Source organism: Passer domesticus, chromosome 11, assembly GCF_036417665.1.
Source record: "Passer domesticus isolate bPasDom1 chromosome 11, bPasDom1.hap1, whole genome shotgun sequence".
In the NCBI taxonomy this organism is placed as follows: Eukaryota; Metazoa; Chordata; class Aves; order Passeriformes; family Passeridae; genus Passer; species Passer domesticus.
The window spans coordinates 33,274,543-33,301,331 of record NC_087484.1 but is presented as its reverse complement, the minus strand read 5'-3'; the positions used below and the strand labels follow the sequence as shown (position 1 = coordinate 33,301,331).

Below are 26,789 nucleotides of genomic sequence, written 5' to 3'. Positions count from 1 at the left end.
CAAGCTTAGAAATAATGAGAGTGTGATCAATGGCCCCATGCAGGCCTGATGCAGTCTGTGCTGTGGTTAAGGACCTCAGAAAAGAATTTAAAGAGGAAATGAGGGAGATGAGGCAGGAGGTAAGATAAATGCAGCACTAGTGCAAGTCACAGGCCCCAAAGTCAGAGCCCAACGTCCCCCAGCTACTGTGAGAGTACATCCCACAAGCTGACCTGTGCTTCTTCCTGAGTGACCATGGGGAAGGCATGGGAACGTGGGATGGGAAACCCACTTCTGTCTTAGCAGCACAAGGAGGGAAAACTCAACTCAAGGAAGGAAACACTAATCGAGGGAGTTCCAGTAAGGTGAAGGGAGCCTCCTGCCATGACCAAGCTGCTGGGTATGATCTGTCAGATCCCCTTAAAAGGTACCTCTAGTATGAATGCCCAGGAAAGAAAGAATAACCACGGCTAAAGGGGCCCTGCCTCTAGCCAGGGAGAGGCACGGGAAAACCAGGTCTTTTGGATGGTGTGGCTCCAATGGCCTTTCCACATCTTCTGTGGAAAGGAAGGTGCCCACAGCACAGCTCGTACAGCAGGATGCCCAGGGACCAGATGGTGGCTGGCTGGCCATGGGAGCAGCCAAAGAGGATCCACTCCGCTGGGCTGTACTCCGGCATTCCTATGGGACACGGGCGCAGCTCATCAGGCCCATGCTGCTCCCTCCCTCCCTCCCAGCCAGCTCCCGTTCCACAACAGCCAGCCCCTGCCCTGCCAAAAAGCAACTGGGCTGCAGCTGGCTGAAGAAGGATTCTCCCTCCCTCCCTCCCTGTTTCCCCTCTGCCAGCAAAGGGGGGAACCTCCGCTGCCCGGCTGGGCCCGGCTTTGGGCTCACCTGACATCCGGGTGTAGAACATGTCCTGGAGGATCGTGCCGCACCCGAAGTCGATGAGCTTCACCTGGCCCGTGCCCAGGTCCACGAGGATGTTCTCGGCCTTGATGTCGCGGTGCAGACACCGCGGCTGCTGCGGTGCCGCACGGCCTCCAGCACCGGGCGGAGCAGCCCCCGCACCACGGGCTCCGTCAGGAAGCCCCGCTCCTCCAGCAAGTGCCAGAGCTCCTGACTGCGCTCCGCACACTCCATGACCAGCGCCAAGCCGTCGGGCACCTCGAACCAGCCCAGGAGCCGCACCACGCCATGGAAGCCGGGCCGCCACACCTTCCACAGCAGCGCCAGCTCCAGGGCCACAAGGGCGCCCTTGTGCTGCGGGGGGACCGCGATGCCGACAGCGGGGCCGATGCTGCGCCGCGCCTTGGGCCCCCTGCCCGGCCCCGCCGCGGCTCGCCACTGCCCGGCCCGGCACGCTGCGCGGGCCCCGCTCTCTCCACGCTCGCTCCTCTCCGCCTGCCGCCCTGCCGGGCCTCGCCTCAGCCCCGCCCGGCTCGCCCCGCCGGCTCCTCCGCGGGCCCCGCTCCCTCACCGGCCGCGCCCACTCCCAGACGCGCTCCCGGCACGCTCGCTTGATGGCCGCCTGCGAGCCAAGGCCAGCGGCGGGCTCAGCTCGCCGCCCGCCGCCCCGCTCCGACCCGGCCCCGTCTCTTACCGGGTCCCGGAGTAAACGCTGCCGCAGCCGCCGCTGCCCAGCAGCGGCCCTCCCGGCAGAGCTGCTCTGGGCGAGGCTTCTCCGCCCGTGCGGGCGGCACCGCGCTCTCGCTCTTGTGCCCGGGGCAGCCGAGCGCCCGGCGCGCTGCTGCTTGCCGAGCCGCCCCGGGCTGCGGCGGCTCGGGGCCGGCGGCCGAGCTGGCGAGCGGCGGAGCTCGGAGCGGGGAAGCTGCCGGCAGCGCTGTCGGCGGCGGGCCGGGAGCCGGGCGGCAGCGGGGCGGCTGCGGGCGGAACCGCGGCAGGGGCTTCCTTCGGGGCCGGGGCCTCGGCCGGGGCCGGGCCAGAGCCCGCGCCGGGCGGAGCCGAAAGACCGTGCTGCTCCGCCGGCAGCAGAGCGAGCGGCACCTCCAGCGGCGCCACGGGCGGGACGGAGAGAGCCCGGCGGAGGCGGAAGCACGGCGGGCCGGGCAGCGGCGGGCACGGGGCGGCCCCGCCGAGGGGCGCCGTGCGGGACGCAGCGTGAGCCGGGCGGGAGAGGCGGGACACGGACGGGACGGGACGGGAGTAGAGCGAGTGTGAGAGCGAGAAGGAGATGGGGAGCCAGTGGAAAGTCGAACGGAAGACCCATGGAGAGAAGCGCTGCTGCTGCTGCTGTGCCCCGCGGAACGAAAGAGAGAAAGAAACAAATCACACCCCAAAGTCATTCCTATTAGAGAAATAACCAAAGAAAACAATGGAGCAATAAAGAAGAGTGCTGGCTTGTGGCTTCTTTCTTCTTTGGGTGAGACGAAGTATTTCATGGGGAAGAATTGCCTCTTCTGACAGTTTTGCCAGAGTGGACAGGAGTGCAGCATTGAATTTTCAAGTTGAAAAGGGAAATCGTGTCAGTAATGTCATCTCTTTTCATCCTCTCTTGAGACAGTTGCAGGCTGCCAAAAGACATGGGCTGCAGTGTGGAACTTGGGGCCAAGTTTCTCTTTCTGCCAGAGGATGAGGAGGGGAAGCATCCCAGAATCATGGAGTCGTGCCATGGTTGGGCTTGGAAGGGATCTGAAAAATCCCGTGGCTGCAACCCCGCTGCTGTGGCTGGGGAGCCCTTGCACTAGACCGGCTTGTCTGGAGCTCCGTGCAGCCCGGCCTTGACCACTGTCAGGGACGGGACATGCACGCCTTCTCTGGGCAACCTGTTCCAGCAGAGTCTTTTTTTCTGAATCCCTTAGCTAAACCTAATCTGTCTCCATTTGGATCCATTCTCCCTTGTCCTGTCCTTGCCTGCCCTTGTACAAAGTGGCGGGGGGGGGGGGATTGGTTGTGGAAGAGATTAAGAAAAGTGCCCAATGAACAGACAATCAGTGCCCCACCTCTAACAGATAGGAATAGAATTCCCCTATTTGCAACCTAAGATAACTGGGATCCTGGATCCATTTTTCCTGTGGCTGCAGGTCCCAGCCCTGAGGGAGCAGAACTGGGAGCTGGGACTGCGATCCCTGGTTGCCGATCCCCTTGTCTCTCTCTCTCCTGTTCCCTCCCTTTCCTCTGGGGGATCACAAATCCCAGAGCAGCTGCAGAGCCCCGTGCCCAGCCCGGGTTTCCCAGCAAAGGGAGGCCTGGGGGTGAGGTGCCCCAGGCTAGCCAGGAATGGGGGTCCAGGGGTCCCTGGGCTCATGGAAACAGGGAATCCAGGGGCTGGCAGAGGGGGATACCCGGGAAAGGGGGTGCAGGGGGTGTTGGTGCAGGACAAGGGAGTGCAGGGGGTCCTGGAACTGGGGAAGGAGATGCAGGGGGGTCCCAGTGCCCCGGAATGGGGATTCAAGGGGGTCCCTGGGGGAGTCCCCAAAGCCCCTCCCAGGGGGGAGCAGGAGCTGGGTCGGGAGCTCTGGGCAGAGAAAAGGGGGTGACCCCGGCATGGGGGGACGTGGGGGAGTCAGACGCACTCTGAGGGGGGACACGACCCCCGGGGACCCCCCTCACCTTCTCCCGCAGGGGAGGCCGAGCCCCAGCCCAGCAGATGAAGCCCAACACGAAGCCCCCGAGCCCCGGCAGCACCTTGGGGGGCGTCCGGCGGCAGCTCCGGGGGCGGGAGGGGCAGGATCCGGGAAACGGCGGCTGGGAAGGGACCGGCACGGACTGGGACAGGCTGGGATGGACTGGAACAGGCTGGGATGGACTGGGACAGGCACGGACTGGAACAGGCTGGAATGGATGGGGACAGGCACGGACTGGGACAGGCATGGACTGGGACAGGCTGGGATGGACTGGAACAGGCTGGGATGGACTGGGACAGGCACGGACTGGGACAGGGATGGACTGGGACAGGGATGGACTGGGACAGGCTGGGATAGACTGGGACAGGCACGGACTGGGACAGGGATGGACTGGGACAGGGATGGACTGGGACAGGCACGGACTGAGACAGGGATGGACTGGGACAGGCATGGACTGGGACAGGCTGGGATGGACTGGGACACTGGGACACAGCAGGGTACACCGAGATACCCCAGGACACACCAGAATACACTGGGACACACCACACCCAGGACTGGGACCCACTGGGAGCAGGATCAGAGCACACTGGGACCTAGCAGGACCAGAAGTGGGGCAGCAGGGATCATAGTGGCAGCAACTGGGATATACTGGGAGTGACTGGGATCATACTGGTGGAAACTGGAACTGTATTGGTTTAGCTGGATGTGACTGGGAAGGACCATGAGTATGCTGAGGGCAACTGGGATATACTGGGAGTGTCTGTAACCATACTGGGTGTGACTGGTTTGACTGGGACCATGCTGAGGGAGAATGGGATCACACTTGGAATGACTGGGCCAGTACTAGGGGCAACTGAGAGCAACTGGGATCATACTGGAGCAACTGGGACCACACTGAGGGTGACTGGGGTCATACTGGGATCATATTGGAAGTCACTAGGAGCAAGCTGAGAACAGCTGGGACTATGTTGGGGCAACTGGGATATACAGGGAGTAACTGGAATCATGCTGGAGGTGACTGGGAGTCGCTATGAGCAACTGGAATTGTGGAAGCTACTGGGAGCAACTGGGAGTGCGTGGAAGCACGCTGCGGGCAATTGGGATATACTGGGAGAGGCCAGGAGTGACTGGAATCACAGAGCAATCACAAAGGAAGCTACTGGAATAATATACTGGGACTATATGGGAGAGACTGGGATGGTACTGGGAGTAACTGGAACCATACTGGGTGACTGGGACCATACTGGGACAATAGTGGGGGCAAAGGGCATTGTACTGAGAGTACTGGGAGTGACTGAGATGATACTGGGGGTGACTGGAACCATACTGGGAGAGGCTGGAACCATCCTAGGGGTGAATGGTAACACCTGGGACCATTCTGGGATCATTCTGGGAGTGACTGGGATCATACTGGGATTGTAATGAATTCAACTGAAAGTTACTGGGATCATACTGGGTGTGACTGGGAGCCGCAGAGCCCATGCTGGGAGTGACCTGGGCACCCCTGGGGGAACTGGGGCAACTGGCCCAGCTGGGGCTCAGGGTTGTTCTCCCCCAGGGCTGCCCCGGGTCCTGCTGCCACCTCCGACCCCACAGAGCCAAGGGACAGGGGACAGGGACAGGGGAGAGCTGAGGGACAAGGACAGGAGACAGGGACAGGGACAGGAGAGGGACAGGGGACAGGGCAGAGCCAGGGAACACGGCCTGGCCGAGGGACACTGAGCTCCAGCACTTGGGGCTGTTGCCCTTGGGCTCCCAGCACAGCCCAGGGGCAGAATCCCCTCCAGAAACTGTTGTTTGCTTTCAGCTTTGCTCTGGAACATTCCCCAGGAGCCCCTGCAGCGGCTGCAGCCCGGCCGGGTGCCCGGGGCCACCAAAGCCGCTCCGGCAGTGCCCTCCTGCCCCGGGCAGGGCACACAACAGCCAAGGAAAGGCTCGTGCTGGGCTCAGGGCAGGCACAGGGCACTCCCCTGGCGCTGCCACGGGCACAGCAGAGCCGGCCTGGGCACAGCATTGGCACCCATGTCCCATGCCATCCCAGCAGGGATTATGGCTCATTGTGTTATAAATGAGAAGCTTGACTAGGCCAATATTCAAGCAGCAATCAATTTATTAATTAATATGGTAAAGTATGAGCAATACAGCACTTGGTACAGTGGGGGAAATTTTCCCTCCAACTGCACACTGATAGTTGAGGCTTACAGGCATTGATAGGGGTACTCATAAGTTTTCTCAGCAGTTTCCATTCCCAATTTTTATGTCACAATTCTATACACTATTATGATTTAGTTTTTCTCAGGATGTATCCCAGAAAGGAGTATCCCCAGATGGTGGTGTCTGTCTTCTGAAAGAAGGAAGAAGTCTCTCAGCTGGTAAGGTCCAGATTCCAGATGTGGGTTCACCTTTTAATTGCAAATCTCATAACAGTGATATCCAGCTTCCCTTGGTGGAAACTATCAATCCTTGAGTAGATGTTCATCTTCCTTTGTTAAGCTGCTTTTCACTGTTTTGTTAATGCGTTGAGATAAGCATGTTTCCTTTTGATATATTCTAAAGCTATAGTTTCAAAGATCCTTACTATAAGCAATGTTCTATAATTATACTTCAAAAGGTTATTATTGCAAAACTCTTTTTAGCTAGAAGCAGAAAGTTCCTGTCAACCAGCAACATCCCTAAAGCTTTACTTCGAATGCTCCTAAATCAAGATTTATAAAGATTAATTGTGAACAAAGGAGAGGTTCAAAGGCCTTCTTCCATGCTTTACTTCCTCAGTTATTTATTAGAATTGTCTTTATAACTGTCCCACAGTCAGTTTCCACACATATCACAATCACAGATATACACGTTGCCTGTATGTACCTGACATGAAACACAGCTTTGTATTTCACATTACTACCTATTTTCTTTTTGTTACTTTTAATAACATTTTCTTTATAACCTTTTAAAATTTTAAGCCTGCTTTACTTTTCTCCTAATCCTATCTCACAACAAAATAAATACATAAATATTCAAGTGACAATAAAACCCACCACACTCATGAATAAATTAATTAAGAAATCTCAAAATTAGAAAAATCTTAAATTAACAAACTATAACCACTACAATGTAATAATAAACCTTTTGCCAAAGTTTCTCTAATTTTCTAAAGTTCCCAGTAAAGGCTGTTTTGAGCCTCTGAGAATCTCTTGTTGGTATTTCTCGAGGGAGGTCAACTCAAAGGGCAAAATAATAGTAAGTCCTTTTAAAGGTCTTCTTGAGAGATTTGTTTGGAGGAAACAGCTGCAAGAGGAAATCTGGGAGAAGGGGAAGGGCATAGATCCAGCTGCTCCAATTGAAGAGATGTCCTTAGACATGGCCATTTAACCAGGAGAGCTGGAAACACCTGAAGGAGGGGGTCATGAAATATTAGACTGAATGTTGGTGGCTCAAATAGAGGGGAAGATCAGTATTTCTTCTCCTGACACCAGTAGAAGAATCTAGTAGATCCAGAAAATTCCTGTTCCTGGTGGGAAAACTTTGCCATTTTTTCAAAGTACTCAAGTGACCCAGATGACAAAGGTTTGCGTGTATATTATGAAAGTAACAGGTATTAAAAGCTGTGCCCCTTTCCAGGCAGCCATCAGCTGTGTGCCCATGAACAGGCAGTGCCACTTGTGCCCTGAGGTGCCCAGCTGGGATTGGATCTCTCCGAGAGCACCTGAGGGAGAGCAGAGCACCTTGCAAGCTGCAGGTCCCTGACAGCCCCGCAGGGCTCCTGTCCCATCAACATCTGCTCTGCTCCAGTCTGAAACAGGGCCCAGCATGGTGCCGGGATCATCAGAGAGCTGAGGTGTGTGCTGGAATTCAATGCCCTCCCCATCCCGCAGCAGCCCTGCATTTCCCTGCTCCAGCCTTGGTCTCAGCACAGCCATGGAGGCTCTTTGAGCTCCTGACTGTTCCTGCAGCCCCCAAGGGCAGCTGAACTCTGCCTGTGGCAGTGGGGTTTTTTGAGGTTGTTTGGTCTCCTGTTGCACTGGGTTTGAGTATGTTTGGTCTTTCCCTGTCTGGCTGGAATGGCAGTTTGAAGATGTTTAGTCTATGTTTGCCTCCTGTCTAGCCAGGGCACTTGCAGTGGTTTTTTCCCCTAGCCTGGTAAGTTCCCTGTCAGTTCCGGGTTTCTCTCTTTGCTATGGGTTTATGCCTTTCCCATCTTAGCTTCTGACCTAACCCCCACCCCGATTTCCCGCTCTCTCTTACGCAAAAGCCGCTGTTTTCTCTGCCTCCCGGCTCTGTGCCACTGTCTGCCCTTCCAGCTGCACGGCTCCCGCGCTCTGCCGGATCCCGTGCCCCACCGGCTCCCCCTCCGCAGCCGGCACCCCTCTCCGCCCGGGAAAGGAGGTCACCCCGCGGGGCATCGGCCGCCTGGCTCCTGCCCGCGCCGCCGGCACCGCTGAGCCTCCCGTGAGCCACGGCTCCTGGCGAGAGGGGATCGCCCACACGAGCACCGCTGCTGCCAGCGCCGTGAGGAGAGAGACTGTCCTCGCCGTGAGGAGAGAGACTGTCCCTGCCGTGAGGAGAGAGACTGTCCCCGCCGTGAGGAGAGAGACTGTCCCTGCCGTGAGGAGAGAGACTGTCCCCGCCGCCAGGAGAGAGACTGTCCCCGCCGTGAGGAGAGAGACTGTCCCCGCCGCCAGGAGAGAGACTGTCCCCGCCGCCAGGAGAGAGACTGTCCCCGCCGCCAGGACAGAGACTGTCCCCGCCGCCAGGACAGAGACTGTCCCCGCCGCCAGGACAGAGACTGTCCCCGCCGCCAGGACAGAGACTGTCACCACCGCCAGGACAGAGACTGTCCCCGCCGCGCTGCCGCTGCCTGCGAGTGCTGCGCCATCTTCTCACGCCGGCGCTGCTGCCACCGCGGCAAAGAACAGCTCCTGTGCCACGCTGCCGATTCCAAGCAGCGCCATCCTGGCGCGGGACAGAAATAAAGCGGCTCGGAGAAGCCAGCACGGGGTCGTTCCTTATTTCCTTTATAATGAATCTCAGAGGCTGAGCCCGCGTTTCAGCAGCCGAAGCGTGACCCTGCCGGCCGGCGGCAGAGGTCGGGCACGGCCGCTCCTGGGCCTGCCCCGATCGCCTGCAGGGATTGGGGCACGCTGGTGCACACCTCAGCTGTCTGCAGGGTGCACGGACGCTGCTGCCAAGTGAAGTTCGTGCTCCGTCAAGCGCTGCCGGTGGATTCGCACACTTTCTGCTTGCTGCAGCTCCCGGGAAAACCAACCCCCTCCATTCCAGACGTGAGAGGAGTTTTCCCCTGGATCAAGGACTACCTCCGAGATTTTAGTTTCCAAGAATCTTGGGTTTCGTGAGTATTCCGGTGGCTGGGACGGACCGGACTGGGGCACCTCAAAATTGGGTGGGGGTGACTCCCGGGGATTAGGGGAGGCACAGTGCACAACATTAAAAACTCCTCCGGCTGGTGATTCCTGGGTGTTTTTGTTTTACCTGGGAGATGGATGGAAAAGAACCTAGCAAATAGTCTCAGTCTGAGTTTTCTCGTGGCCAGGACGGACCCGACCGGGGTGCAATGGGGTACAGCGAGACTGTCTGCTTAGGAGAAGGAAGTTTATAACCAAATTGTGGATTCCTTGGTGGGGGAGGGTTTTGTTTATCACAGGTGTTATAAATGATAAGCTTGACTAAGCCAATATTGAAGCAGTAATCAATTTATTAATTAATATGGTAAAGTATGAGCAATACAGCGCTGGCTACAGTGGGGGAAATTTTCCCTGCAACTGCACACTGATAGCTGGGGCTTACAGGTATTTAGAGGGGTACTCATAAGCTTTCTCAGCAGTTTCTATTCTCAATTTTTACGTCACAATTCTATACACTATTATGATTTAGTTTTTCTCAGGATGTATCCCAGAAAGGAGTATCCCCAGATAGTGGGGGTGCAGCTTCCGAAAGAAGTCTCCCAGCTGGTGAGGTCCAGATTCCAGATGTGGGTTCACCTTTTAATTGCAAGGACTATAAATCTCATACCAGCGATGTCCAGCTTCCCTTGGTTGAAATGATCAGTCCTTGAGTTGATCCTCCTTTCTCAAGCTGCTTTTCACTGTTTTGTTAAGGCGTTGAGATAGGCATGTTTCCTTTTGATATATTCTAAAGCTATAGTTTCAAAGATCCTTACTACAAGCAATATTCTAAAATGATACTTCAAAAGGTTATTATTGCAAACTCTTTTTAGCTCAAAGCAGAAAGTTCCTGTCAAACAGCAACATCCCTAAAGCTTTAATTCAAATGCTCCTAAATCAAGATTTATAAAGGTTAATTGTGAACAAAGGAGAGGTTCAAAGGCCTTCTTCCATGCTTTCCTTCCTCAGTTATTTATTAGAATTGTCTTTATAACTGTCCCACAGTCAGTTTCCACACATATCTCAATCACAGATATACACGTTGCTTGTATGTACCTGACACGAAACACAGCTTTGTATTTCTCACTATTATGTAGATAAGTCTTTATTAGACAACTGAGTCTTCTGACCTAAGGAAGGCTGAGATAATTCTGGAAAGATTGTAATATATACCAGTTAAAGTTATAACAGGGAACTTCAAGTGACTTTCAGATTAATTAGTGACAAAGGAAGTTCATATTTTTTCCTTCTGCTGTTGGGATAAGAAGAGGTTTTGTTCTTGACTGAAACAGTTATGACAGAAGAAAGCCCCGATAATGTCCCTTCCACTGTGACTTGAGCAGCTCAGTTTGCTCCTGGGGAGTGATTATAATATAGTCACTGTTCGTGTGGCTACTTCCAAACAAATATCCTTCTCACCAAGGCATAGGGAAAAATGGAAGGACCAACAGGAAAACCAGAGTGCAAAATCAAAACTACTTTGTGTTACCATACCACATTTTAATTAATCCTTATTCCACCTGGCACTAGAAATGTATATAGTGTATGAAACTGGTTCCATCTCAATTGAAAAATAAATCATTTTGTCTTTAAATTAATGTTCATTTCAACTCCTTTTTAGGAAAAAAAATTACACGTTTTGATGGATTTAAACTGATTTTGAAGTTTGGATTTTCTTTCATTTTTATTGTAATTTTAATATAAAATTCTTTTGTTGAATTAAAGCAAAGCTAAGAGCTTCTATTTAGACCACAAGGTCCTGGTCTAAAGAATCACACAAACCTTAAAAACTTAGATTTCTTCTGTCAACTTCAGAGTTTTGTGCAAGCCTACAGACAAGAAAGGAAATTCTGGGCGTGTGATTCATTCTGTTTTCGTGTAATTTCCCTGGTGCCATAATTTAAAAGGAAAAAAATAAGTTTTTTTTTTCCGCAGGGAAAAATAGTTTATTCACAGAAAGGTAGCAAAAGCAGTATTAGGTGAGTTTTGTGCTTTTTACACAGGAAAATTCCATCTGAAATGAAATTTGGTCCTTGATTTCAATGAGACCTTTAGCTTCAATGAACCCAGATTTCATTTCAAGCTCCTAAAGCAGTATGTGTTCATTTCAGTATGCTGGATTTGATCATCTATTGGCCCAGTAGCCCATGAATTGGATCTCCAGCTATGGAATGTGGTCTCAATGGTTTTAATCAGCCAAAGAGGCAATCAGGGTTGATGCATAAGAGACCCATTCTGGAGATGGACAGCCACCATTTATCTCTAGTCAGGGAACCTCCAGGAAGGCCTAGTTTAAATTCCCTGCTCCTTGAGTCCTAATCTTCCTAAATTAGTGCTCCCTGCTGTTAGAGGAGAGGAAGTGGTCCCATTGCTGCTCCTTTGGTCTGAGGTAACCTTGAAAGATCTGTCCAAAAAGGGGGTTACTAATATTGTACTTTATTTTGAGATGATATTTTGCTTGTTAATGTTTGGTGTGAGGTATCCCACAGCTACTGGCCCCAGGATAAGCAACTTGCTCCAGGAATTCCTCTGAAATGTGGATTTACAGGTGATGGACTAATATGGACCTCAATCTGTGCAAAAGGTTAACAGCCCATCACAAAGTCTGATCAGGACCAGAGGTGGCTCTTAGCTTTGTGAAATCAAAGCATGCTGAGATTGCAGTGACTAATAGTTGTGGACATTTATAGCCAGTAAACAGAAGCTCTGAAAAAAACCTGGAGCTGAGCATCAGGCAGCGTCAGCTGTTACAAACACAAATTTCTGTTGCTCATTCTGAAACACAAATTTCTATTGCTCATTCTGAAATAGTAGGTTTCTGCTTCCTCTTTCCATAAGACTTTGACAAAGCAGTTGCCTGTCTATGCAACATAAATCGAGATGGATCTGTAAGGGATCCCAGTTCAATAATGCCAAGGTTCAGCAGTTAAAAGACAGCATAAATCTGATGAAAATTAATGCAAGAGAGATTGCAGCCTTCACCCACTGTAAAACTCAATTTGATGTGGGTCAGATTGCAGCTGAGTCTTTTCTTCTTCAGTAAACTGGGCATGGTGGGGTGTCTTTTCAGAGCCTTTGAACCCTCTGTGCAAAAGCTATTTCCAGCTGTCTTTCATATTTAAAAAGTATCACTTAGCAAATTGGTCATGGATTATTTAATAATCCTTCTTAGTCAAGGCTTTGGTTGAATAACTTATTCAAAAGTTGGATTAATATAAGCATGCTTTAGTTTTGTCTTTGATATTTTATGAATTGGAGTTCCATTCCTGGAGTTCTATTCACCAGGGAGTCTTTGAGAGGATAACTCCTGAGAAGTAGTAGTTTCACTTACTTTCCTTCCATTATTTTATTGATTCCTTATTTGTACATAGGCTTCAAAATGTTACTTCATTACCATACTTCTGGCTTTTCTAGACTATCTCGTGCATTGAGATACACATTCTGGAATGAAAGCATTTTATCACGTTTTTGAACAGGAAACTACCTTTCAGTTATACAAATTGCCCAAATCAAGTAGATAAATGCAAGTGTTAGCAAGAAGGAAGAATTATTTGGAACTCATTTGTATTCAGGTTATCACATTCATCATCCTCAGTCTTAGTCTGTGATCCATTGGAGCTCCTCATAATGTTTAACTATTTCCTTCATTTTCTGTTTCCTGTTCTTTATCTCATCTTTGTTACTTTCACTCACCCTGACGATAATGTATATAAAATCATTAAACAAACAGATAGTTGTAAGGCCATCTCTTGGCTGATAACTAGCAAAAAGAGGTTGTCTCGTTTTAAAATGTATGGTTTTGCTGAGAGTAAAATTCACTGTAACTGCACAGTTTCCAGCTAGGAGAAAAATTGAGAAAGAATGGCTGAGGCAGGAGAGGGGTTTGTTTATGTCAGACTGGTGGAAGGTTTTTCCTGACTCTTATCAGGGCCATGGCATGCCAGTTTATGCCAGGATTCAGGTATTCCCAGCAGAGCTGTGGGACTGTGGTGTCACGTGTAACTTCAGTAGGGGCCTGGGGCAGCACAATTCTTCATTCTGAAAGTCAAAAATGAGTCTAGAAATATCACAATAGAAGCTGAAATTAGTTCATCACGACCAGCTTCTGTTTGTGTACTCATGTTTTTAAGCAACTGAGAAAAAAATCTATTGGATAATCCTACAGCTGCCACAGTGAAGATGCATATTCCCAGTCAGACACATGCAGCCACTTCAAGGCCCACATGTCCTTAAAACTGACAGGATTCTTTGGAAAAAGCCACCTGGGCACTGTCACCTTTTTAACAATGTGCAGTGATTCTATAAACTGAGACGTGTTAGCAAACAGAGAGTTCATGCAATGTCTGTAGAAATTACTGCTTTGGATCATTACATCTGTCAAAGATTTTAAGAAACCCCAAATTGCTTTGAAACACAAAATGCAATAAGCTTGCCCAAGGTAACCTCTTAGTGCACTGTCATTCACAGAGTTGCATGGGCCAGGTTTGAAAAACAGCAAATGGCTGAAGAATGTGCAATTTGTGCTGAACAGACACAGAAAGAAGCTGAATAATCACAGCCAGAACGACCCTCAGACTGTGAGCCCTAAAGCACTGTGGCTGCCCGTGCCCACACTTCAAGCTGTGAATGTGTGGGGCTTGAAGGATGTGCATGCATTCACCTGCTGCTGCTGAATTTACCACTGAATTCACGGGAGGATTAGGACAGTGTAACTAAAAAACCTCCTCCACCCTCAGAAGTCACCCACATATACCAGGAGAGGAGGCTTTAAGAGACAGTACACCCAAGTTTTAGGTGACAAAGCTCTCTTTTAGCAGCAGCAGCAAAGGCACCCCTCAGTCAGAGAGGAAATCCCAATTGTGTGGTATTTCCTGCAAGTGTGAGTTACCATGTCCCCAGCCCCTGGGTTCAAGAGCCTCCAGTGTGGAAATGAGGGCACAGGGGAAGGGAGCTGAGGTACAAAGGGGTGTGGGCAGGAATGAGCCTCAGCTTGAGAGCTTAGGAGTCATCTTGGGTCACTTGAGCCTTTTGTAACTGGGGATCCTCTGAGTAAAAACTGACCAAGAGTGTCAGCTGATGTACCAAACCTTCTGTGGAAACCATTCTCTTCACTTCAAGTTCTCATCTTTTCCCTTTATACTGTGTAAATAAAAAAGGCCAAATTTAATCTCCTATTTTAGTAATTCTGCAAGACTTAAGACTTGAACAGACATTCATGCCTGTGAATATGCCATAAAAATTCTTCTTAGGTCTCAAAAACGTCTTTTTAGAGGCCAGCATTGGAAAAAGGCTTGAAACTGTTGTGTCTCCAGCTGCCTCCAGATCAGATCCATGACGTCTGATTTCTCTCTGCTTACAGAGGGAGAAAACTTATGTTCAGTTTTAGCAAATTAATTGCTCCATGTTTTGGGTTGTTTTTTTTTAAGGTTGAATGAAATAAATAATGTATCAAATGTAGGGGGGACATAATTTTTAAAGGGAATTGAGTGGCATAGCTGCACAGCAGTGAGCCAGGGATTGTTGCTGTTGTTTTCACCAGGAAACAACTGCATTCAGTGTGTAAGAGTCTAAGCAGATACTGGCTGAAGTGGACTGTAGTTACTGAGGGATAAACCTTGTGGTTACCATAGAGAGCCCTTGGCTGTAGTGAATTAACATTGCCTAAGTCAGGAGTGCATCACAGAGTGTGTTAAGACCAGTGCTGCTCTGCTTCCTTTCCTGTGTTATAATTTCTTAGATGAATCAGTGGGCAGGCAAAGTTCAAGGCTCACAGGAGAGCTGAGCAGTTGCACCAAGTCACCACATTAATTCCCAGTATTCTGCTCAGCAGCACTCTCCATGTGTGCTTCAGCCTTTAACTGGTACCTCAGGTGATGCTGGGGCTGGGGTTTTGTTACTCTGGGGTGAGCAGGCAACACAATAAAACCTGCTGGAAGAAACCTGTAAACTGAATTTATGAAATAACAATCCAGCTGCTTCCATGGAATCAGTAAATCAGTCTGACAGAAATCACTATGCACAATGCACTCAGAACTAGGGACACCTTCCCACAAAAGTATTTGAGTCTGATTCATGACATTGGTCTTATGAGGGATGGCTTTGGTCTGTAAATTCACCCTATTTGTGCTTGATGCTGTACATGGAGTGAAAAAACCCAGTAGAGATTTTAGGAACACACAACTGAGCTTCAGCATTAAAACAATATTAATAAAGCCATGTGCACTTTAAATAATAAATTTTCTGAAAAGGAGAAATTAATTTACAATTAAGGTTGTCAGAAGATCCTCTCCTCCTGAAAAGAAAAACACCAAAAGTGAAAAAACCACACAAAAGACCCAGAAGAAAATTTTACTTTTTTTGGAATAACACATGTGAGCAACTGGTGCAGTTATTATGTCAGGCCACATTAAAAAAATATTTCAGAGAGTGTAAACATAGGCTGATATGCACTACAGCTCGGGGTTTGTTACTGCATTGTGTAACGTGAAAAGGTGAAACACACACTCAGGAGACAAATGTGATAAGTGTTATGGTTTTCCCAGCATGCAGAGCTGAGAAAATAAGTCAAGTTTGCTAAATTCTGCACTTTCTGCCTGGCTTCTGTTTTACAATGCCACCTTACACTGGCTGGGATGGGATAATGAATGTAGTATATTTAGACTACTTTAAAAATTTGGATTTATTTTTTTCTGTTCAGTTTCTTGCACAAGTACAGGTATATGTCTGTTCCTCTTCTGCTGTGAATGCACAATGAACCCCCTGGGAACAGACATGGAGCAGAGTTAGTGTTGAATGTACAAAGTCACCTCCTGTACCAGGAGATCTTTCCTTCAGCATTGTTTGCACCTACCTCACACAGGTGTAAATAGCTACAAAATGCATGGGAACGTTGCAGAAGAGCAGAGATCAGAAGGAGGAATAAGTCTGGGGAGGAAAATACTTGGAGAAAAAAAGGAGATGCAGGCAAACCATGGTATTGGAAGGTGGTGAGGAGATTGAGCTGTGACACTGCACTGTTCTCTACTTTGCTGGCAAGGAACCATTTTTTCTGAGGATGAGGAGTATTTTTTTTGAACCAGGTTTGTTCCCAAGCTGTGGTGACACATTGTCACTTGGTTACTCTGCTGCACTTTCTGTCCAGGAGATACTGGATGTGCACAGCTGCCAGCTTTAGGTAGCAGTAGTGGTTTGTAACCAAAAATACAACAAACACTTGGAAAATTTGAAATAAGAAATAAGAAGGCACTCTGAAAAGTCTGCCCAGGACCTGTGCCTGTCTCCTTGGTCACCAGGCAAGCACGGAGGCTGGGTGTACTATGGGATCCTCAAGAGTACGTGCAAGTAGGGCCATAATTTTATAATCCATGTTTTGAAACTGGGTCCTTTAAAGCAGTGCCTGTGTTGCAATTTTTTTTTCTACCATGTACTAAAATTTAAATACTTCAACACTCTTTAATAAAAAAAAATTCATATAAAAATAAATATCAATAATATTAATATAAATGTTTGAATGTTGCAGTGTAGGTCAGAAGAACAAATTGATTCCAGTTCTGAAATAATCTTTGATTTCTTTCCCTCCTTTCAGAAAAAGAGAAATATTTATGTTTACACTGAATGTGTTCAGTAAACAGTTAGATGATAACCATGTAAATCCATTGTGTACTTTAGGAAGGGGGGAATTAATTATTTTGTTGCCTTTGCAACCAGAAGCAGCATTTTTCTGCAATATCTGCCTAAGAGAGCAGTGAATTTGAGTCTGAATTGACACATGTACGTCTTGAAAAAGTTATGGTGGTCTTGAAGTTAAATGATTGCAATGCTTTTGTCCTCTGAAGAAATTCCATGCCATTGAACTACTGCAAATTTTGTAGTGGCTCCAGAGTTTTTGGTGACTATTTGCTGCTGACAATTTCTGTCTGATTTTACCCTAAGAATGGCTCTTAGTGGCACATACCTGGTCAGCTGCTCTTTCTGTCTGTGTGTAATGCTGGCGCTTGGAAATTCAGGTGCTGCTTTGGAAACACAGCACTTTCAGCATCTGCTGCTCAGGGACTCAGAAAGAGCACTGACAACAGCTGGCCTTGGAGATTTTGCCTTTTTGCTTCAAAGAAAACTGCTGCAGAAGATGCAGCACAAGGAGAAGGAAGAGTTCAGTCTGCCCCTGAGCTTTGCAGCTTTATTTAATCAGGGTATGCCACGCTCTTCAGTTCCTTCCACTGAGAGGGTTGGGTGGGGAGACACAGATTAACATGGCTGCTTATTTTAATGTCTGTTTACTTGTAGATTTTCCTACAGAGAGGGTAGGGATGGTAGCCTACAGCAAACTCTGTTCTCATGAAACAGATATTATTCTACCTGAGCAGCAGGCCGGCAAATTCCAGCTATCAGTAGCAAGGGATTTTTATTTTAGTTTTTTCAGGGAGAATGGGAAATTAAAAATACTTTTTCTTCCTTAGATGCTAATGTATTTTTTAGTAGTTTTTCTAGGCTGTAGGATAATGATAAGTGCAGAACAATGTTCTTTTATGGAGCCTTATCTCCTTGTAACATTTCAGTTAAATGCAAGTTGATGTTTGGCTTCTCCTTCTTCAACTTTTTGGCTAAATGTTTCCTAAACCTCCAGTGGCTGTCTCAGCACCACACTGCCTGTATATCTGTAAAACCAGCTCATAAAGAGGAGAAGCATCCCAAAAGAGATTGTTTGGTTCATTTTAGTTTGTTTCTGTTTTGAATACGGAAAGTTCAGTTGTGTAATTCACAGTGATTCAAAAATGAATGAGGGAAATATCATTTGCACTTTCCCCATGTGTATGTCCAGTAGAAAGCAGCCTCTGCAAAAAACACAATACTGCTTTTATTCATCCACAATGTATCAAAACAAAATTGGTTAAAAGGGGAGATGTGAACAATTTAATGTTGGCAATGTGCTATTGGTACCTAGTTTGGGTTTTACTTTTTGGTAATTTAAATCCTGATCCTTCACATTCCTACTGGAGACCTTTAAGTTCTAGGCATGGATTAAGTGCTTCTGAAAACCAAAATTTTGATGAAATGTTCACAGCCAGTGAATTGGGTTTTGTAATTGTATTTTCAAAACATGAATATAGAAATAAGCCTGCAAACACCAGCAAAATTAAAAACTACTTGGTTTGGCCAATGAAGCACAAGCAACCAAATGTGTTCAAACTTGTAGAGAATTCTTTGTTTTCATTTTCACAAGTTTCACTTGATTTCATGGAGGATCAAAGTGAACTAACAAAAAATAACTGCTCCCACAATAACCAGGAACAAAAGAAGAACAAATCCTTCCTCAACATAAAACACAGCTCCCCCTCCTCTGTCTATTGACTCTGACACACCTCAATATTTTGTTCCAACCAGTGCACAAAACGCTTCTTAGTATGTTTGTTGTACTTATATAGAGTGTCTGTGTGTGAAATTATATTTATACAAACACGTATTATTAGTTGTAAGTGTAGGCATGAGAATGTAGATAAATCTAATAATTTAGCATTACTAGCAATCTGACTGGGTGTTAGTTTCAGTAGTAGGCAGCTTAATAGCTGAGAGTGTTGAGAGGTAACATTTTTCACTTTTTTCCCCTGTTATTATTTTGCCCTGATTTACTGGGCAGGTTGCAAGAGTGGTGAAGTAGGTCATGGGGATTTATTGTTTGAAAATAGAAGTTCAATGGGTCAGAGATTGGATTCAGGCATGGATTGAACCCAAAACATCCTGAAAGGTGATGATTCAGAATTCTGTCCCAGTCTTGATTCCTTCTGTCTGAAACTCAGGAGACAAGTCTGCCTGACCTCTGGCAGCTTCAGTCTCACACATATTTCTCATAACTGTGTTTGCAATGGACCAAAAACTCCTGCGTGGCAAGGGAAAGCTTCCAAAATCCCAGAAGAGACAAAACTGTTACTGCAGTGTATCCCATAGGATTTTCCACAGGGTCCTCCTGTATTCACAAGCAACCATATGATGATGTTTTGGAAGAAACCAGACTGGAAAGTCTCCTTTGTGAAGAGAGGAAGGTGTGAATATCAGCAGGGGAATGGGGTGAGAGGAGACTGGAACAGCTGCACTGGCCTTTCCTTTTCCTCTCAGCACTTTGCTGGAGGAGGATCACAGTGCCTCCAAAATTCAGATAATAATGAGGACACTGTGGAAAAACCCAGACTTGTAGAAGGTTGAGAAGCAGGTGAACAGCAGCTTTGGAGAATAGCTGTGTGACAGTGAAAACTTAATGCAGGTCTAAGAAATAGTATCTGGCATGCACTGTTTGGGACTTGAAAATTGGGAGAAAATTTGAGATTTTTGTATAAAAATTGGTTGGGTGGGGTTTTTTTGGTTGTTTGTTTTTTGGTTTTTTTTTTTTATTTTTTTGGGGTTTTTTTGTTTTGTTTTGTTTTTTTTGTTTGTTTGTTTGTTTTGTTTTGTTTTGGGTTTTTTTGCATAAGGAAGCTTAAAAAGGAAAAACAAAAACGTCATTGAGAAAATTTTCCTGGGCCCATCTGGCGAATAAGTGAAAGAAGGAGCAGTGAGGTGGGTAAGATGGAGATTAGTATGGTGGATTTGGCATTTTTCTGAAGCAAAACAGATTCTTAAATGTCAAGAGTCAGGATTATTAAGTGTTTAGGAAGCTGTTGAAGAAGAGAGTGGTGAGAACTATATGAAGAGTGTGTGGTGAATTGCATGAAAAGATGAGTTTTAAAGAGTAAATCTTCTGGGAGGCTGTTACAATTAAAATGGAGAACGAGGTGTCGGCTGAGATGTGTACTCTCCTTTTTTTCTTTGTGTAACACATTATTGCTGATTCCTGTGGAACAGTACAAGGTGTGAGAAAATAATTCTTTTTTTTTTTCAGTCTATATGTGATCACAATTCAATTCCTGAGGACATTTGCATAGTATGATCCACCTTAGGAAGTTACAATGGAGAAGAATTCAGATTTATACTGGCTTCAAGATACAGCATCTGGTATGAGTGAGGATGTAGATTTCAAATGTTGTCCCTCCCTTGATGTCTCCAGTCACATTGGTCACATTCTTGCTGAATTTTGTATCACTTTTCTAAACTTCAGTGCTATACAACATTGGCACTGCTTTTCTGTCTGGCTCCATCTGTCCTTTCACTCCATCTGAGATATTTAACTTCAGTGTTCAGAGGATTTGGCTTCTCAGCCCCTGCCAGCTTTTCCCCAGGAGCCATAGGTGCTTTGCTCTTCCCTGCTGCTTTTCATGCTCCACAGAAAGGCACAGTTTTTGAGCCAGCCTTTGGCTTAATAGCCAAAACATCCCTCTGTGAAGCATGAAAGACAAGAGAGAGCAGCGGGGCAGCCCCAAGAGACAGATGGAAAAGAAGCTGACTTGGTGAAATCAGCAGCCAGGCTGTGCCCCACCTCACAGAAACAAACCTGGCCACAAAGAGCAGCTCAGGACAGCTCTCAGGCTTGAAATCCTGCTGCTGAGCTTGGAGGGAAGAGCAGCTGGAGCTCCCTGGGAAGCCACTTTGGGCCAATGTCCCTCCCAGCTGTGCCCCACAAGGGCATTCACAGGGGCTGACTCACGCCCCTTGTCTGTGGAGGTGCCACCCTGCTCCACACCAAACCATCTGACTCACACGGGACAAGTCTAGCAGAATGGCAAAACCTCTCATGTCTTTACTGTTCTTAGTACCAGACAGTAGTTACAAGATTTTCCAAGTCTGTGTAGATGATATAACTATACTTAACTGGGGCCTCTTTGTGATCACATGTCAATTGGATAAGCTAAAAACCCACCAAAGTACAAAGCAAAAGGTCATCTTACTGTGGCTTGTTCTGTTTGCTTTGGTTAGCAGTCAGATCAGAACTTTGGCTAGTGGAATGGCCATTTTGAAACACAAATCTCTATTCAAATCAATAAATTATAACAAGAGTACACTCCAGTTTCTCATATTCAAGTATTTTTACAACTCTTAAGTTGCCTTTGTCCACAGTAATGGGTTTTTATTGCTTATACAATTCAAAGTGTGTGTCACCTTGGTCCAGAAAATGCTATGGACTCCTCAGTAAAAAAAATTGAATTATTAAGAAGCAGAAGCTCCTTCTTCCTTCTCTTCCTTCTCTTCCTGCTCTTCCTTCTCTTCCTTCTCTTCCTTCTCTTCTTTCTCTTCCTTTCTTTTTCTGTTTCTTTTTATCCTAACCAAACTGAAACCACTGGCCAGAGGAAAACAAATTTTAAAAAAGGAACAGTAACAGAAATGGTTGATGTAGAAGGCCTTTATTTCCCTTTCATGCATGAAAACATGATAAATACCACAAGCATTTGTTTTGCAGCACACTCATTTGTTGTCTTCATGGACTCTCATTCTATTCCTTTGGTTGTATCTTTCAGAACACCTTGAGACTAATTATTATAAGTAAATATTACAATATGTGAATTTCTTCTGTAATAGAGGGTTTCTCTAAGTTTTCACATTGCAGCACAATAAATGCATTTTAAAAATGCCATGGAGGAATGAGGTCAGCTGTCAATATATTGTGAAGTGAGTGAGAGTGGAGAAAAAAACCCCCTATTCTTGGCTACCACAACAACAGAGTTGTTTTGACAGGCTCAGCAGGCTCAGAGTGTGGCTCTGCAGAACGCCTGGGTGCACAGGGTGCTTTGCCCACAAAAGCTGAGGGAGAGGCTGGGGAAACATGAGGCAGAGTGCTGAATGGGTATGTCAGAGCCAGACTCTACAGGTGTGGATGTTTATGGGTGTTCATGCAAAAGAAAAGGGATTCCTGGAATGGCAAACATGCTGGAAGCACTGTGTGTTAACTCCTGGCTGGCTCAGTGCTGGGCCCTGAAGGGTGCTGGAAAGGATTCCAGACTTGGAGACCTTTGATCTGTCTCAGTCCAAGGTGACTGACTTGTACCAGCTCCCTACAGAGAGCAAAAGGCTGAAAGCCTGGCTTGTGTGTTCAGCAGCAGATGGAGGCTATAAATGTCTTCTCTGTCACTAGGAAGGAGTGTTCCTCTGCTTTGTCCAAATGCAACTGATATAAGAGTTCTCATGGTTCTCTGTCACTGGACAGAACTGCAAACTTTTGTTTCAGCATGTACATGCAGACTGATTTTTATTTTATTTTATTTTATTTTATTTTATTTTATTTTATTTTATTTTATTTTATTTTATTTTATTTTATTTTATTTTATTTTATTTTATTTTATTTTATTTTATTTTATTTTCAATAGCAGCATTCAGGACTGGCTTTATGATTTCTGACTGAGGACCCTAAGTAAGTTTCCAGAATTGGAAGTGTTCAAACCACATCTCCTCTAGCCCATGCACAGAGGGAGGGGAATCGAGTGTGTCCTGCCCACAGTGCAATTTTAACTAGAAATCCTTTTCTCCATGGGTAGTATGGACTCCCAGAGCAGGTATTCAAAGCTCATGCTTGCTGGGATTAACCTGAACATTTGCACAGGAAGGAATAAAGCTACTGCCAAGTGGTTTGTGGAAAGCCCACCAGAACATGGTGAGATTGTTCTGCTGTCCTTGTGCTGAAGACCTTTGTGTTCCAGGCACAGGAATTGTAATTTCAGCTGACTGGAAACACAAGACAGTGGCTCGTGGCATGTGAGTGGCTGTTTAGCAATGCAGCCTGCTGTAAGCACTTCAGGTCTCTCTTCCAGACTCTGCACTCTTGTGGTACCAAATCCTGCCCAAGGAAAGTGCAGCAGCACTCAAACTGCAGTGTGGGGGTGTCTGGGGCTGCCTGTGCTCCAGAATTTCAGCTGTGCTCTCAGTGCTTGATAGGAGACAGAAACCCTGGGGGCTCAGAGACACTCAGCTTGTCCCTCAGGTGATGTGGAACAGAATATTCCTAGGGATAATGTCAAGCTGGAGAGGAAACATTTCTGTCAGCTCTTTCCATGCCCCAAAGAAGCCACATATCCCCATTCTTCCACACTGCAAGCAAGGAGAAAAGAGCCAAAACATGTAAGATCATCAAACTGGTTTAGCTGCAGAATGAGAAGGAGATAGATAAGACACATTATCATTTCTATTTTAAAAAGTTTGAAGAGTTTGCAAAGTTAGGGTGTGGGGTGACACCTGGAAAAAGAAATCCTGATCCCTTCTGTTTTTCCCACACCACTTAGGTGACTGGAAGTGGTCAGCACCACTGAGTTTGTCATATTCCATAGAGCAATAGTTGGAAATTTTGTTTAAATCTGAAGCTAGCTCAGAATGTTTAATTTGAGAAAGTGTGTTTTGTGGTCAGTTATAGTATTTTAGTGCTTTTTACATAAACAGCTTCCTCAGTTTTAAAATGAACTTGCCCAGATACCAAAAACGTTGTCTTCTCCTGTGATATGTGAGGATGCAGTTCTTGTTCTAAACTTCAGTTCCTGGCAGCAATGCTTTTACAGCCAGCTGACATGGCACACATCTGCCCTTCTATAGCATTTATCCTTAAAAAAACCCTCCAAGAAATCTCTGGAGGAATTTATTACTGAATAATAATGGTTTCTGAAGAGAGGGAGTGGAGGTATAATTAGAAGTGGAAACACTTGAAACAAGATCTCTAGAATCTACTGTTTCCTACTGTAATCTCACTTAGGAAAGCATCTGAAGTGTGTGCTTGAATCTTAGTAACTACACAAGCAATAAACACATTTCCTAAGAAAGAAGGAATGGCTCATGTACTGAAAATGTGGTGAATATTTTGAAGAAACATGTTCTGTATTAGATCAGTGACAGAAATTATGGTGATATGACAACTTTGCTTTACAGACTCTTTCTTTCCCTGTCAGTCTATGACTTTCATTATATTATCTTTTTGTCTTTCACCTGTTTCTTCAAATTGCATGGGTTACTCCTAGGACATAGAAGAATCTTATTAGGCACGGAGAAAAGCCTTGTCACAAAGAAAAAGGTGCTGCTCTTTTAAAACATTAGTCTGGAAAAAGATGATATAGACTGATGGAATTATTTTCTAAGCTCTCCATTGTCTTATTTTGCACACATCATTTTTATATCTATTGTTTGTTGGCTCTTTAAGTTACAGTAATTTCTTTAAGACATTCCTTAAGATGGATGTACTGTGAAATGTATATAAAATAGTTTTCCAAAGTGGATAACAAAATGTCCAAATATTGTTTCAAGTAAACAGTAAAATATCTAAAAGCCATGCCATAAATGCTGCATTAAAAGTGAGTTTTCTTCAAACCTTTTGGCATAAAACCATCACAACATCCTGCCAGGAAAAAAAAAAAAAAAAGGAATAATTAAACCTGATTTGAAGCATCATAGGAGAGAGAGCTGGGAGCTGGGTAGAAATTCTCTGTCCAACCAATTTCCTGTAACTCCACAATACAATTATGTGTGACAAAAAGGATTATTCCCTGGACCAGGTGTATTTGGTAGCGTATGGTGAGGTCTGAATACCTGCCATAAAATTGCTGCTTTTGGCCAGTTTCTGTTGCAGTAGATATTCCCAAATCTGGAATATCCAGAAGATTGAAGGTGCCTTCCAATTTCCCCAGTGGCTGGTGATGCTGTCTAGCACACTAGCCTTGCTGAAAGGTGTTTGCTTGGTTTTAACAAGGAGATTCTCCAGGAGCTTTGGTGAGAAAGATACTGGTTGTTTTCTTCTCTTCTGGTTTATTCTTTCTCCTGTAGATAAGAAACGAACAGTGTTTTTGTGTGTCTTCAGATAAGTTGATGGGCAGAGTGGGCATTTTAGGGCCACACACACACCCTAGAGATTTGTAAACAAGAACATGTGTGACAACTGTATGATAGAATGACATCTTTCTTTTCACATGGTCTGCTTTCCCTTCCTGTGTGAACTGCAGTCTTCACTGTATTTGCTTTTTTGCTTTGTTCTGAATGTCACCACCTACCACGAGCACTCCTTGGGTGTCACCCTACGGGGTCATGCAATTAAGCTGTAACTGAGCAGCTGCACATCCATGGGAGGCTGTAGGGATACTCTGAAAATGTATCAGAGCAAACCAATGGACAGTTGTTTCCCTTGACTGGAAATTGCTGCGCATTGATTTGAGCAATAATCCATGCCATGACACATATCAAGGATATTGGAGCTGTTGCCAGTCATTAAAAAGCTCCAGATTCCTGTAGGATTATTTTATATACCATATGAGAATACAGAGAAGTAATATTACATCACTTTTTGTTAAAATTTCCCATGAAAATCAGACCATTGTTCTTCTTGGCTGGGCTTTTTTAAAGGATGACTAGTTTTGTAAAAAAAAAAAAAAAAGTATTTCCCCCACATATAAAACTAATTTCAGTGGAACGTTTTTTCAATTATTGATACACTTGAATGGCGTTACACTGGATTTGCATGGATTTAAATTAAATCAGAAACCTTCCAAAACACAACTCATTGACTTTGCCTTCAGAGCTTGCTTTAAAGGTGTTGACATTGGCCTATAGGAAGGTAAAGAATTATGGTTAAATTAATGATGTAGTGATAAATTTTTATTTCCCCTTCAGTATTTTTAATAATCTGAAAACTTTTAATGGCTATTTTGTGAGCTACCCATTAGTGATGTGAAATAAACTAGTCCTAGTCCAAATTTACAGAAATAAGCACAGTTATTTCAACAAATAAACAGGAAATAAGTTTGTACTGTTAGCAGCAAATCCAGCCTTGTGAAGCAAAATGTTTCTCCAGGACATTTCCAGGTGGCCATAATCAGTGGCAAATTTGTTTTGGTGTTTGAGAAACCAACATCTCAGTAATTCAAGTATTTGTCAAGTACAGCTCAATAGAGAAACTCAACATAGAGATAAAAAGTACAGCACTTGCATTAGTTTTTTTTTTTTTTGTCTGAGAATAGTTTATTCATTGCTGAAGGTTTCCATTTCTAAATTTAGCAAGTTAGGTAAAAAACCCAACAATAATAGTATAGTACAAATGGAGAATTTTTAATTTTTATTCAGGGGAAATTGCATTTGCATGTAACGAAAAACAACACCTCACCAAAAAAATCTGGATGGTTTAGGATGAATTGGGTAAAATCAACTAGCAATGGAAACATGAATTTTCTGCAGGAGGAAAAAAAAGTAGTTTTATTTTGATAAATATTTCGATAAAATGAAGGCAATCTGAATTTCACTTCTTCCAGCTACCCCAGGCTTTCATTGCAGGGCCTGTCAGCTGAAGGGAATGGTGTTTTCCTAGGACCAGAATATTTTCTCTGCAAGTGTGTCTGCAGAGATGCAGGAGCAATCTGAGGCTCCACTTCCATGGCTGTGTCATTTACCCATGAGAACAGACTCTTACCAGGGAGAATTGCCAAGGCTTGCTCCTTCATTGCTGCAGGCACCTGCAGAAATGGTAGTGCAGTGCAAGGAATGCTCTGATCGCTGCAATACAGAGCCACTCTCACAAGAAAATAGCTCCAGTGAACAAGGACAAGTGGAAGGAAGGGCTTGACAATCCTGACCTACCAATCTCAGAAAGAATCAATCTGATTGTGAACTCCAGCATGCAAAATTGGCACAAATATCAGCTCACATCTTTAAAAAGTCTTCATAACATGCAAATCCCAATTAGTCCTCACTGAGGAAAAGGCAGAGCTAAAATAGATTTGCCTACATTTTTAATTATTATTATTAAATTTACAGAACTTATGCTGACCAGCATATATTTCCTGTGAAATGTGCAGATGATCTACATGCACACACTGAGGGAGGATTTTCCCCAAGGAATTATATCAAGTTTTATTGTCTGAAAACAGATGTAGTTATCTCTTACACTACTGAGTCGTTTCAAAGGAGCAAGCAACACAGATTGGGTGACTTTCTAGCCCCTTAGCACAGG

The 26,789-nt window shown here is 45.8% G+C and overlaps 1 long non-coding RNA gene across 1 annotated transcript in view; it reads left to right on the top strand.

The window, feature by feature from the left end:
• The first annotated feature begins 8,409 nt into the window (after positions 1 to 8,409).
• LOC135278346 (uncharacterized) overlaps positions 8,410 to 26,789 on the top strand; it is a 37,305-nt gene continuing 18,925 nt past the window's right edge. Inside the window, exon 1 of the long non-coding RNA XR_010345863.1 lies at positions 8,410 to 8,907. This is a non-coding gene — a long non-coding RNA (uncharacterized LOC135278346). The remainder of the gene's footprint in view (positions 8,908 to 26,789) is intronic.